The sequence below is a fragment of the Pinus tabuliformis genome, chromosome 1_2 (genome assembly GCF_031772625.1).
Source record: "Pinus tabuliformis cultivar Carrire ecotype Pingquan chromosome 1_2, CPIR1, whole genome shotgun sequence".
Classification (NCBI taxonomy): Eukaryota; Viridiplantae; Streptophyta; class Pinopsida; order Pinales; family Pinaceae; genus Pinus; species Pinus tabuliformis.
In genome coordinates, this window is record NC_142298.1 from 893,001,424 (window position 1) to 893,017,141 (window position 15,718).

General features: G+C 31.2%; 1 long non-coding RNA gene across 1 annotated transcript; it reads left to right on the forward strand.

The window, feature by feature from the left end:
* Positions 1–282: 282 nt before the first annotated feature.
* LOC149208825 (uncharacterized) lies at positions 283–14,260 on the forward strand. The gene is made up of 3 exons (XR_016252161.1): positions 283–2,010; positions 13,009–13,098; positions 13,952–14,260. It is a non-coding gene; the product is annotated as an uncharacterized LOC149208825 (long non-coding RNA).
* Positions 14,261–15,718: the final 1,458 nt, after the last annotated feature.

Genomic DNA, 15,718 nt, shown 5'->3' on the forward strand with positions numbered 1-15,718 from the left:
TGTTGAGAGGTAGGAATCTCAAGTTTTTGATCCTTAATAAATTGTGTATTATTTGTTGAGAGGTATGCATTTCAAGTTTTTTATCCTTAATAAATTAATTTAACATTGATTTATTGGTTAGTTTTCTCTCAAGGATTAAAAAAAAGCCTGGTTCAATATAAAATAGTATATGCTAAAATTCAATTTGAGATGGTTCAGCATAAAATTTTATATACAAAAATTCAATTCGAGATTTTTCCATTGAGCTTTAGGTGTAGTTTACTTTGCAGTTTTACAATGTAAAACTATTTTTTTGGGTGGGTATTTTCTAATGTAAAGTTGATTCCAGAGGGAGTTCTTGACGTTTGTTGTTTATTTATGTAATAACAATTATATCTGTCTCTGTTTGTGTTGAATTGAGAAAATATCCTTCTCTGAGCTACGAGAAATATCTGGACTTGAGTTACGAACTTACCTTCTAAATCCAGGATGCAAAATTTCGCTGATGAACTCGTATTTTATCTTGGAAGGTTTGATGGCTTATACCGTTAGTTTGGTTGAAACATATAAATAGCCCATTGTCCATGCATTGTGTGGTGATCTGACAAATAAAAGAATTTGTCATTTTGTTTCTTAGCTATAGCAATGATCTGATGCAATAAAACTTTGATTTAGAAGTCATTTTTCCAGATTCAAATAGAAGTGTTCATCTTTTATTTATTTAGGAGTGTATATATTAATGGGAAGGACTATCCTGTGTACATGGTTATGGTCATATGTACCATATTTATTTTCCAATTACTCACTTTCCATGAGATGCATCTGATAATAAGTTGGTACCAACTTTAGTGCCATGTCAGCTGAGCTGTGGTCTCACTGTAAAAATGTGGGAGTTTACTATTGCTGGCCCAAGTTGGGCTCCCAGGAAAAATAAGAGAATTCTCAGCCATATACCCAGAAGTGCAGTTCTGATATGAATAGATTTTAGCAGCAGATTGGGGAAATCAGTCCCTGACTTGGCCAAAAAATAAGGGGTGTTATGGTAAGGAGAAAAGAAAAATTTAACCCTGCAATCATATCATCTAAATTTAATTTAAAGCACTGGCCTGACAATGGTATCATAACAGAATAGAAATCATGATCAGGTCACATCTTGTTTCTAGCATTATTTTCCTTCCAAAATTTAACTCACTTCTTTTGTGGACCCCAAGGTTCATCATTCAAATTCACAAAGCTACTTTGAATCTACTGAGGGTTAAAATGGAACTATTTTGTATTTTTGTGTGTGCCTGTGTAATTGAAGCTGAACATAATTGCAAGGGTCATCTTTATTCTTCCCTGGAATTTACTACAGGTGCTGCGCTTTCTGTTATATGTAATAGGATGTTTCCCTGAAAGGTTTCCCATGCTGAATAGGATTTATGTTGTGCACAAATGCAAATTTAAGGTTCCACACATCAAAATTTAATGCACTCCAAGTGCTATGCTTTTTCTGATTTTGATGCCAGCTGACTTATCTTAGGATTTATGTGTGCAATGCAATTCTAGGGTTCTGTACATTGCAGTTTATGCTCCACGTGCTTTGCAATTTCCGTGCCTCCCAGAATATTACATTCTCGATTCTCTGCACTCCGACCTTGTTGCCCCGGACACCCATTAACGACAGCAACAGCGACAACCGAAGAAGAAAAGTATTATGAAGTTGAGGTTGAAAATGCAGAGGACGAATCAGATTCTGATGTTGGGGGAGATAAAGACAACCAGCAAGTAAAGGGCAAGGGATTGAGGTGGGCTGATGTAGACGACAATGGATTGGATAAGGCGCAAAAAAGGCTCATAGAAGCTCTGCCTCCAAAGTTGTCTGGAAGGAGCAAGGCCTTGATGAAACATATAATTTGTTTATCAGAAGAGGATGATCCATCTGAATTAATCATGAAGTGGGTGAGAATAATGAAGCCCAAAAGAGTAGATTGGCTTGCAGTCCTCAAACAGATGGAGGAACAGAACCTCAACCATCCCCTCTTCTTCAAGGTCAGTGGCTTTTCAATTATTATAGATGTGCTTCTTAAATATAGATGGACTGAGTAAATTATTAACCAAGTTGATCTGTATGACATTTTCTTTTCAGTCCACTAATGCTTTTACTGCTCTGCAATTTATGCCATATGCCATACGAAGCTTCTTGGCAGTGTTATCAGACTCTTCGCAGTCCAAGTGGAGTCGCGAGTTTGACTATGTTTTAAGAGGAAACAGAGTCTAATCAGCTGAATCTGAATCAATCCCGACTTATTCTTTAAAGTTTAACTCATAAATATCACCCAAACTCACTGTTACCACTCAAATTATCACCTAGGAGGAAAAGTCCTAACCTCAATGGGACAGCCTAGACGCATAATAGGCAAGCCACTCACTGTCACCTTGATGGCCTTGCCCGACCAAGGAGACTGCCTATCCCAGGGGGAATCCGCATGATCAATTTAAACTTAGATTGTTGGGAGAGAAATTGGAAAATACTAGCATGAATTGACTACTCTTATGCTTAACTCAATCAAATCGATTCATTCGTCAAAGATGTGAGAATACACAAAATTCATATACTCGTTAAAATTCTAAGCTTCCAAGAGCAGGCATCCATATGTTCTAAGGCTAACTGTATCAGACAATCAGGCTACCGCAGGCACTCCATGCATTTGTTCATCTGATCGAAAATCACGGCCTCTTCCTCTTCCACGACCTACAATCCCATCTGTGCCATAGACAATGGGGCCCATATTATATAATCAGTTGCTCAGTCCAATCACATTGAACCCAAGGGTACTTTTTGGCAAATGACATTCACTAGCCAATTGGATAAGCGGTTCTCTGCTTGAGATTTCTGAGTACCAAAATTACTTCGTTGCACCCTCCTTTGGTTAGACACAGGTGGAACCCAAAAGGCTCTAAAGATTAGAAGTCTAGATGGAGGGCGTCTAAACATGAGAAGGTCTAGATGGAGGCCAACTATTTGCGAGGAAGAGAGGTGGGCAGCCCCAGGCCTTAAGAACATAGTCGTGGGCCTTTTTTTTATACGGAATCTCCCCATTTTTTGAGTTGAGTGGGGTCGCAGGCCTTAAGGAGAACATGGGCTGGGCTTCTCTTTTTAACATTAGCTCCCATTTTTTTGATTAGAACGAGGTCGTAGATCTTAATAAGAACATAGGGTTGGGCTTGAGCTCTTAATCTTCTTTATTGCTATGTTACCAACCAGCTCTGTTGAAAAAAACAGAGTTTTCAGGGTTCTCCTGGGTGAAACCCAGCTGGGCTCTGCTGCTGACCTTAGTTAACTAGGTCACGAGTCTGACTCTCTGCTGACAACTTAAACTTGCCATTATTAAGTCATCTCTGTGAGCACTTGTGGGTTGGAACCTGATTGGTGAGCGCATTTCACAAAAATTAAGCAAAACACACCTTTTTATCTGATGCCCCTCCAGTGGACTTGCGGTCGAAAATTTGATGAGGGATTATAGTCCCAGCCCAAAACTAATTGCTATTTTTTTAAACAGAGTGTGCTGAGGGTTTTGGGGGTTGCTGAATCGATCCTTTGCCTAAGAAGATTGGAAAATGAAAATTTTACTAATTGTTTGCTGGAAAAGTGAAGTTTGCTGCTTGTTTTGGATAATGCATATCAAGCTTCATCGGTGAGTACCTCATGAGTTATACCCTGCTAGACAAGTCAAAATTGCACGCAGATGGACATATGCCTTTAAATATGTGACAATGGATTAAATAATGTGTCCTCTTTAGTTGGTGGTCTGCACTCATATAAGCTATATTCTTCTCTTCTGGAAACTTTCCAGTTTTGTCACTCAACATTCTCGTAGATGTTTTCTTCCAAATTGTAGGATATAATTTCAGATGTAATTTCCAGCATTATTTCTCAGTGTGCCCATAAATCAACACTGCAATGATTGCAGTGATTCCTGGTGTTGTCTTTTGAGTCACTGAGCAGTGGTGAAAGTCCTATTTCTGTTCGTTTGCTTAGGAGATTTTTGATGTTAGGTACCTTTCCTTGGTTTTCCATTTCCCCACTGCTGGTTTTCTGTTCTTGTACTCAATAAATAGAGCCTTCTTACCAGCATCATTAAGGTTCTTTACTTCAAATGGGGTAAATTCCTTTCTGATGTAGCCATGTAGTTCTCCTCAATTTTTTATCAACGTTTGAGGAACTTCTACTTTGAGATTTAGCAAGCTTGCTGATTTCTTATATTCAGTGGTGTAGTCCTGAACAATTTTTCTTGTGTTTGTGAAAATATCACAATTAAATGGATCTTCTTGATATCCAATATCGTAGAACTGATCCTTCAACAACATTTTGAATGTCTCCCATGATACTATCGAGGGTCTCCTTTGCTGCTTCAAAGATTGCATATAGCTGTCTCACCTTAAAGCATGGTGGAAGATAACGAGGAAGTCCTCAAATTCAGAAGGTTTCAGGCTGTTTAACCTTAGTATCCTCTTGATGAGAATTTCCTTCTTTCTTGAAATTTACTGAGCATTCCTCTTTCTTTGTCATTCGATGGGTCATCATTTTTGTTAACATACCAATATTTGTTTTTAACCGACTAAGGATGATCTTTTGTTCTTCTCTTTCTTCTTGGTATTGTTTGTCAATATGAAAGACCAAATACACAATGCATGGGAGATGTAAAATATGATCTTTATATCAAATGGGGCCATTGCATACAATGAGGCAGATCTCCTTTTATATTACTGGTTATTTGTTGTACAACTAATTTCCCTAATCACGTTATTTACAAGTGAATTTGAATTAATCTTACCAAAATTTTTAGTTCCTTGAAGTTTATCTATTATGTTATCAATGCATGGCAATGGATATCAGTTTTTAAGGGTATGGATCAACAATCGTCAACACTTTTAACTGCTTTGAAGTTTTGCTCTGCTCTGTTGGATCAGGTGACACACTTTTAACCGTTGATTTGAAGTGTGACTGCTTTTTCCAAATATCAGTTGAGTTGACTGCTTGTCCAATAAAAAAAATTTAAAATAAAATTAAAATAATTTAAAATAAAAATTTCTAGAAAACATTGGCTTAAATCAAGCCATATGGAAAAAATCTAAAGAAAATAATAAGCTTTCAGCAATTTATCGATTGCTATATACCTAGCATACCTAGCAGTGGGCAGGTATAATAACAAGAAAGAGGCTAGGTACTTTTTTCACTCATTTGATAAAAAAAATCTCACCACTCCTTATTTTTGTTCTAGCAGTTAATGTTGTATTAACTAACTGTTTATTAAAAAAATCAACAATAGAAATCAAATAGAAAGCGGTATGGTTCAATGCCTAAACAGTGGATATCAAGCTCTACAACATCTTACTTAGATTTTCGATAAACAAATTGCACAATGAAAAGGATGCCAACTTTGATGGTTATTGCACATCCACCATAGAACGTGTCTTGACTCCTTATGTTCTCGTTTCTTCCGTCAAAGTCCAATATAAGTGTTTAAACATATAACGAAACTTCTCTTGCAAAGTATTTACAGTAGTTGAATTTAATGTGATTGTACATTTTTTTGCATATAGAATATTTTTGAATTTGATTGATAAAAACGATGTCAATTATTTAACATTTTTTTCGTCAAATTTTAAAATAGTTTCGAAATCTAATTAAAATAAAAATAACCAGTATAAAATAACTTAGATTTTTTTTTTTTTTTTTCTATTTGTTTACTACAACGAGTCTTTTAATATTTTCCTGTCCCTGAAATTGTACTATTGTGACAATATTTGCACTGGAGCTTATCATGAAAGAGACAAGGTGGTTGCAAATTACATATCAATTCCCAACATTGAGCGAGATGTATGCACTATATGGCAGAGTAATAAAAGCTATGACACACCTGTACATATGTCACTAAATCTGGAGTGGCTTTATTTAGAGTTGGCTCCTGATAGCGAAGAAATTCTTTCAAAGTTGGTGCTGGTCTTTAATGTTCATGTTGATACTCTTCTTTCTCCTTAGTTTTTTTCAAATGTTCAATGGTGTATAATGTAATTAGGTAAATGTTTAATAATATTAATGGTGTACAATGTAATTAGGTCAATGTTTAATAATATTAATGGATTAGGTAAATGTTTAATAATATTAATGGTGTAAAATGTAATTAATTTAATTACATTTTTTTTCATTATTTTTGGGTGAAATGTTTGATATATTATATTATAATTTTGGTTACTTAAAATAAAATAAAAATAACATTATTAAAATAAAAATTATAAGTTATTATTTATTTTATCAATTTTTGTTGGGTAGTTAAGGTAAATTTGAAATAAAAATAAAAATAACCCTATATTAAAATAAAAAGTTATTATTTTTTTAATTAATTTTTATTGGGTAGTTATGGTAAATTTGACTTGGTCAAGTTAGTTTTTGAGCTCTGAGTTTATGAGAACCCATGGTATTGTCCATGGGATTTAAATCCCTTTTTAGTAGATAAAGAGTTAAAATGGATCTAGATTGGTATTAATGATAGACAGTTTAACAAATTGTTTAAATTAAATGCTTTTTAACTAAATAAATTATATATAAGAGAGCCTTCTAAGTTATGTAAGTTTGAGCCTTTTAATTGAATTGTGTATAAATGTTAATATCTTTAAAATTTTGAAATTTCAATAGTGATTTTAGTAAAAAAATTTAAAAATAATAAAATTTTAATATTTAATAAAAATAATGAAATTAATATAAGTGAGACAAAATTATCATTAAATCTAAAAAAAATAGATTTAAAATTTAATATAAATGATATATTTAATTATCAATTATTTAACAAGTATAATTTATCAATATATTTTAAATTAAAAGAAATATAAAGTTGAATTATAAATGATTTAATAACTTTTTATATTAATACAATGTGAATTTCAGCTATTTAAATCATTTAATATATTAGCCTAAATCATTTATCAATTATTGAGAGGGGTCAAATTTTTTGAAGTGAAAACCTCTTTTTTTAGTGCAAAACCTGAAGAAATGTTTGCATGCCAAAAAATTTGATCCCTCTTAGCATTTAATAAATTCAGAATTAAGATGGATCTACACTGGTTCTAATTAGTGTACCATGTCATTGCTACTCAACAAGTATTTAATCTTATTTATAAATTAACATAACATTTATTATTAGGCTTACCAATCTAGTTCCAAAATGACAATGGTATGTTTACAACATTTGATTGAGTGATTACACTTGTGACTCAATAACAAGGTAATATTCAACTATGAAAGACATAATTCCACTAGGAGGGTATGCTACCATTTGGTTCACTTTCCATATACTTCATGATAATTGTTCTTTTTTTGCAAGGTGTTGGTTCTCATTATTACTTTGATTATAAACAACATAGATAATAAATCATAACACTGGTTCAACATATACCATTCATGAATTTTAAGGTTAGCATTGAATATAGTAGTAATACATAAGCATACTCTTGTATGCTCCTCATAGTACAATGGTATTTCCCTTAAATTAAATCTTGTGATTATGTTGGAGTCCTCAACAATAACTACATCCCTTTGCACAATGCCCTTGAGGAACTTGACTCCTTGATACATTGTTAGTGCTTTTGCTTGTTATTAGTTGCTTGTCCCTATCTCCAGGAAAATTTTAATTTATAGGGACCTCTTCCACTTAGCAAAGCACAAAGCAAGGTCTTGATCTCCATTGAATCCATTCCCTCTAGTTCCATAGTGTTGGCATAAAGAATTTTAGCTACTGGCTGCTCTTTGGGTATCCCTAAAATTCGTATACCTTGGCTCATTACAGTGATGAATCAGACAAGTGTATAATGTGATTTCAATGACACCTTATCTCATTTGCAGTGAACATTTCTACCAGCTCCATGCAGAGGATCTCCTGAACATTTCTACCAGCTTGCAGAATCAATGTTTTCAATTCTATGTTTTGAAATTTTTTTAATTAGAAATGTAAAATCATAAATTTAATTAATTATATGTTTTAAATTTTATTTTTAAATTAAAAATATAAAATCATAAATTTAAATGGTTCAAATTACATTATAATGCACTTAATATTTATAATATGGGTAGCCCTTTCCAAATTTATACTTTCCATTATATATTAAATATTATCCATTAAAATGAAAATAAATATCTACAAATTTTAATAATAATAAAGAATTTGGCATGTTAATATTTTTTTATTAGTAATTTTAAAATTATAAATTACAATTTTTGAAATTATATTACATTTTTCATGTATTATTGTATATAATATTTATAAAATTAAATAAAATAACCATATATTTAATAAAAATTTTATTATTATCAATTTTATGGTTTGAAATTTTCCAAAATAAAAATATAAAATTATAATTTTAAATGGTTCAAATTTCATTGTAATTCACTTGATATTTATAATATTTATGGGCTTTTCCAAGTTTATGTTTTCTACTTTATATTAAATATTATTGATTAAGATAAAAATAAATATCTATAGATTTAAATAATTGCATGGAGAGACTTTAGTCCAACATGAATGATTACATGGGAGACTTTAGCCCAAAGTGAATGAGATGTTCTAAGGTTATGTAATGTTATTTAAACTTGTTAATTTAGTTAAATTACATAAATATAATATAAAATAAAATAAAATAAGAATTATAATTATTAATCATTAAACCATTTTAGATTCATCTTAACTCTAGATTTAGATAGCCTACAAAGGGATCAAATTTCTCAATGTACAAGCTTTTCCTTTAGATCCATCTTAAGAGTTTGTTCTATTTGCATAGTTTGGGAAATATTACAAAGACCCAGGATTCCACATGAGTGAGAGAGACAATTTACTTGATGTGGTTTATAAACATGTATATGCATCTCCTAGATGGGGAGGAGCATGTGGAGGGATATGGAGGTGAGTATGAGATTGTTTTGTGTGAGAAATCCATCACAACTTGTTAGATTTCTCACTCTACAATGTTTCTATGTGCTTGAGTTTGTGCTAAAAGGAAATCTAACACATGTTAGATTTTCTTTTACATTGCAATGTTCTTAATCTAGAACACATTAGACTTATTTAGTCCTAAAATGTTGTTATGTTCTTGTGTTTGTGCTAGAAGGAAATATAGCATGTGTTAGATTTATTTCAAATTTAAATATGCTTGTGTTTGTGTTGAATTTTTTTTTAACACAAGCTAGATTTCTTATACTCTACAATGTTGTTGTTGGCAATGTCTATGTATTTGTGGTACACATAAATCTAGTACTTGTTAGATTTCTCACTCTACAATGTTTCTATGTGCTGGAGTTTGTGCTAAAAGGAAATCTAACACATGTTATATTTTATTTTATATTGTAATGTTGTTAATCTAACACACATTAGACCTATTTAGTACTACAATGTTGTTATGTTCTTGTGTTTGTGATCGAAGAAAATAAAACATGTGTTAGATTTATTTCAAATTTAAATGTGCTTGTGTTTGGGTTGGAAGAAAATTTAACACAAGCTAGATTTCTTATACTCTACAATGTTGTTGTTGGCAGCGTGCTTGTATTTGTGGTAGACATAAATCTAGCACTTGCTAGATTTCTCACTCTACAATGTTTCTATGTGCTCGAGTTTGTGCTAAAAGGAAATCTAACACATGTTAGATTTTCTTTTACATTACAATGTTGTTAATATAGCACACATTAGACTTATTTAGTCCTAAAATGTTGTTATGTTCTTGTGTTTGTGCTAGAAGGAAATATAACATGTGTTAAATTTCTTTCAAATTTAAATTTGCTTGGGTTTGTGTTGGAAGAAAATTTAACACAAGCGAGATTTCTTATACTCTACAATGTTGTTGTTGGCAACGTGCTTGTATTTGTGGTAGACAAAAATCTAGCACTTCCTAGATTTCTCAACCTACAATGTTTCTATGTGCTTGAATTTGCGCTAAAAGGAAATCTAACACATGTTAGATTTTCTTTTACATTGCAATGTTGTTAAACTAGCACAAATTAGACTTATTTAGTCCTAAAATGTTGTTATGTTCTTGTGTTTGTGCTAGAAGGAAATATAGCATGTGTTAGATTTCTTTCAAATTTAAATGTGCTTGTTTTTGTGTTGGAAGAAAATTTAACACGAGTTAGATTTCTTATACTCTATAATGTTGTTGTTGGCAATATGTTGTATTTGTGGTAGACATAAATCTAGCACTTGCTAGAATTCTCAATCTACAATGTTTCTATGTGCTTGACTTTGAGCTAAAAGGAAATCTAACACATGTTAGATTTTCTTTTACATTGTAGTGTTGTTATATTTGTGGTAGACATAAATCTAGCACTTGCTAGAATTCTCAATCTACAATGTTTCTATGTGCTTGACTTTGAGCTAAAAGGAAATCTAACACATGTTAGATTTTCTTTTACATTGTAGTGTTGTTAATCTAGCACACATTAGACTTATTTAGTACTACAATGTTGTTATATTCTTGTGTTTGTGCTAGAAGGAAATATAGCATGTGTTAGATTTCTTTCAAATTTAAATGTGCTTGTGTTTGTGTTGGAAGAAAATTAACACAATCTAGAATTCTTATACTGTACAATGTTGTTTTTGGCAACGTGCTTGTATTGGTGGTAGACATAAATCTAGCAGTTGCTAGATTTCTCACTCTTGAATGTTTCTATGTGCTTGAGTTTGCGCTAAAAGGAAATCTAACACATGTTAGATTTTCTTTTACATTGCAATGTTGTTAATCTAGCACACATTAGACTTATTTAGTCCTAAAATGTTGTTATGTTCTTGTGTTTGTGCTAGAAGGAAATATAACATGTGTTATATTTCTTTCAAATTTAATTTTGCTTGTTTGTGTGGGAAGAAAATTTAACACAAGCCAGATTTCTTATACTCTACAATGTTGTTATTGGCAACGTGCTTGTATTTGTGGTAGACATAAATCTAGCACTTCCTAGATTTCTCACTCTACAATGTTTCTATGTGCTTGAGTTTGCACTAAAAGTAAATCTAACACATGTTAGATTTTCTTTTACATTCCAATGTTGTTAATCTAGTACACATTAGACTTATTTAGTCCTAAAATGTTGTTATGTTGTGTTTGTGTTAGAAGGAAATATAGCATGTGTTAGATTTCTTTCAAATTTAAATGTGCTTGTGTTTCTGTTGAAAGAAAATTTAACACAAGCTAGATTTCTTATACTCTACAATGTTGTTGTTGGCAACGTGCTTGTATTTGTGGTAGACATAAATCTAACACTTCCTAGATTTCTCACTCTACAATGTTTCTATGTGCTCGAGTTTGCGCTAAAAGGAAATCTAACACATGTTAGATTTTATTTTAAATTGCAATGTTGTTAATCTAGCACACATTAAACTTATTTAGTCCTACAATGTTGTTATGTTCTTGTGTTTGTGCTCAAAGGAAATATAACACATGTGTTAAATTTCTTTCAAATTAAAATGTGCTTGTGTTTGTGTTGGAAGAAAATTTAACACAATCTAGAATTCTTATACTCTACAATGTTGTTGTTGGCAACATGCTTGTATTTGTGGTAGACATAAATCTAGCACTTGATAGACTTCTCACTCTACAATGTTTCTATGTGCTCAAGTTTGCGCTAAAAGGAAATCTAACACATGTTAGATTTTATTTTACGTTGGAATGTTGTGAATGCTTACATGTTTCTGTTTAGGCTAAAAGGAAATCTAGCTTGTGCTAGATTTTTTTTGTCGTGTAATGTTGCCATTGGAAATTTTTATATGTTTGTGTTATAAGTAAATGTAACACAGACTAAATTTTTCTCACCCTACAATGTTGTTATGTGATTATGTTTCCATTAGAAGGAAATATAGTATGCATTATATTTCTTTCACCTTGTAATGTTGTTATTTGCAACGTTCTTGTGTTTTTTATAGGAGGAAATCTTTGTACACTATCCCATTCTTAGACTACATATTCCATATGAAGGGCCTTCTAATCATTTTGGGGTTTAACATTTTTTATATTATAACAACAGTCTATGTAGGCATGGACTAAAACCTCATAGTCTCTAAAAGGCAAGGTCAAATGTCCCAAGAAATATTATTATTACAGTGTTTTTATTGACATTGTGTTTATGTTTTTGCTAGAAGGAAATTTAGCATCCACTAGATTTGCTTTACAATACAATGTTGTTGTTGGCAATCTTCTTGTATGCAATAGAATATAGTCTAGCATGGGTTACATTTCCTTTGCCTTGCAATATTTTTAATGACAATGTGTTTGTGTTTGTGGTAGAAGGAAATCTAGCTTGTGCTATATTTATTTTGTTTTGCAATGTTTTTCTTGGAAATATGAATGTGTTCGTACTAAAAATAATTCTAGCACGTGCTATATTTATTTCACCTTACAATGTTTTTTTTGACAATATCCATGCGTTTGTAATATAAATAAATCTAGGATGCGAATATTTCTTTTGCTTTTTAAGATTCTTGTTGGCAATATGCTTTTGTTCGTGTTAGAAGTAATTATATCACATTTTATATTTCTTTCACCTTGCAAAGTTGCTATGTGTTTTTCTTTGTGCTAGACGAAGATCTAGAAGAAAATCTAACGATCGCCATAGTTAATGTTCTTTCATTGTGTTTTGCTTTTATTTTTTCTAAAGCAAACTAAGAATGTACATGACTAGAAGAGATAAATTTTGTGTACATATGATGTTGTAGTTTCTACAATTGTTTTTATTTTTTCCCAATGTAATGTCTTTTGGAAATGTTCTTATGCTCGTGCTAGAAGGAAACCTAGTAGATGTTTGCTTTCCTATATTCACGATTAAAAGAACATAATAAATTATTTGGGGGTGCCCTTTTTCTAACCTTGATTAGCTATTATTGTGAGTTCTACACTTGTTATTGTTCTTGTTCATTTTGTTACACATATAATGATGTGAGTAGTTATAGTATTTATAAATTCATATTTTCATCAATAATTTGAAACTATGATAACAATTTTTTACTTTATTTTCAGATACCATGGACTATGAAGCTAGCGAGAATTCAAAGGAAGCATCCAAGGAAAAAGGAAGTTCAAGAAACACGACACCAAATTCTTTAAATGGTATGACAATTTTAGTTTATACTTTGTTACAATCGTTAGACATTGTGTTAATAACTCGTTGTTGATTAATAAAACCTATGGAAATAGCCTTAGGAGTGGGGTTTTAATGAGGACAACCCATACTAACATGGGTATTTTTTTTCCAAGAAATTTTAACTATGTGATAACTTTTAGTGTCATATACTAAACTTGCATAACATATGTACTCATTTATTATTGTGCGTGTAAATGGAAATCGTGTATTATAAGGTTGTTTAATACTATTTGTTATTTCATGTCTTCCATAATATTTTTCTTTCTAGAAACCATGGAAACTGCTAGGCGTGAAATTTGAAGTAAAGTAGCAAAGAGAAAAAGAAAAACAAATGATATACAAATGATGCCCCCTTCAACTGATATGGTGGTTTTATATTTTATGTACTCTTTTAGAAATGGTTGGATTAGGTGGTTTCTTTTCTTAGCAATTTTACCTACGTGATAACTTTTGGTGTCATATAGTAAAACTTGCATAGCATATGTACTCATTTATTATTGTCCATGTAAATGGAAATCATGTATGATAAGGTTGTTTAATAATATTTGGTATTTCATGTATTCCATAATTTTTTTTCTAGAAACTGCGGAATCTGGTGTGCTTGAAATTCAAAGTAAAGTAGTCAAGAAGAAACAAAAAAAAGTGATATACAAACATTGCTTCCTTCAACTCGTATGGTGGTTTTATATTTTATGTACACTCTCTTAGAAATGGTTAGATTAGGTGGTTTTTTAGTATTTATAAGAACATTATGTGACAATATTTGAAATTATATTTTCATTTTGATTAATGCAAATATTTTTTTGTTGTTATTTGCAGAATTGGTTGGCCCAAAAGCAAATGAAATGTTACAACCATCACTTAAGAAAAAGAAAAGTTATTCAACTGAAAAGGTAGTATTAATAACACCTTCTACTTCTACTTTTGAAATGATTAAAAAATACAATACATATAATGAGTTTGTGCAAGATTGGTACATCCAAATAGAAGCTCCGATGAATATGTTTCATGATATGTATCTATTTGGATCAATAGATGGAAACGAACCAGAGATATTAGGAATAATAATTAATTGCTATGCTTACAATGAAAATGACATTGACTTTCAAGTGGAAATGATTAAAGAAAATGAGGTAAAATTAATTTCATGTCAATTGGAGTATACAAATTTTAAACCAGATTTGATTGAAGCTTCAAGTATTGATTCAACAAATACGATAAAGATTTCAATGTTCAAGTTGGATAACTTTGAGAGCTTCTCTAAATCTGGACTAAATAGTTGTGCAGATCTTTTAAAATGCATCGCCACTGTTCTGAGATATCGCTATGTAAGAAGTAAAAAAACATCATCTGTACTTCTTCATTTACAACAAAAAAGTAAATTTCTTGATAAAATTGATTCTCAATTACTTGCTTTGAGAAGAGTATATTTATTTGATTTGGAGGAGAATATAACAAAAAGTGATTTCAAGCTCACTATAGAATTTCAAAAAACTAGGAAAGTTAGATTTGAAACAACTATAACCTTGCAAACCAATGTGATGAGATTCATGAAGCCTTCAAGCATTGCTATCTATTTTCAAACTCCTTTAATACAAAAGTGGTTGTCGAAAGATGTAAAAAAGCCCCCAAAGTGTTCAAATTAAGATCACAAGATAATTTAAATGTTCAAGTATTAGTGAAATCATTCCTAGAAAAAATTCAAACCTCATTACCCGATGCTCTTCTGATTCCATTTGACATCAATGAGCTTGATCCATTGGTAAACTCTATCAAAATTATAAATGAGACAGATCTAAATTCTAAGAATATCAATTTTTGGATAGTTGATGGTCAACATACCATTCAAGCAGTGAAAGAAATTTTAACAAATCCTAAGTATAATGTATCGAGAGAAGCGAAAAAAATTATAAAAAATGTAATGCTTGATTGTTGCATCAATTAGTTGAACCCACTGAGGTGATCCGCATTTGTTGTCAATTAATTATGCAAATAAGGTATTCTTCAAAACTCCATTTATTGATTGTGTGCGCTCAGCAAGACATTTCTTAATTGCCAATGACAAATTAAAGAAAAGGAGGATTGGATGTTCTGAGACAGCTGAAGAGAAGGTATGTAATTTTAATTATTTTTACATTTAACATTTTATTATTGTATCTATTTTTGTTGTAGATAAATGACTAAAGCTGATAATATAAGTCATATTTTTTTATATTTATAATGATTTCTCATTAGATTATAACACATTATTTAGTTTCATTTTTACATTGAATTTTTATTAGTTTAATTTATTATTTTATCATGTTGATGATGAAATGTTGTGCTCATTCTTTGTCTCTACAATTACAAATTTTTTCTGATAAAAAAATTCTCTTATATTTTGATGAACCTATTTGGGATAAATGGGACACTGCTTTTAATTGTTACCAACTAGGGACATTAAAGTGTTCTCCAAGCCAACTTGATTTTGAGAACTACAAGAGAAATAGTTTACACAGTTTGACACCAGCGACTCTTCGGCCCATTCAGGGATTAACCATGGAAGAAATTGCTTTAGTAGCATATAAGCTATTGGATGGAACCATT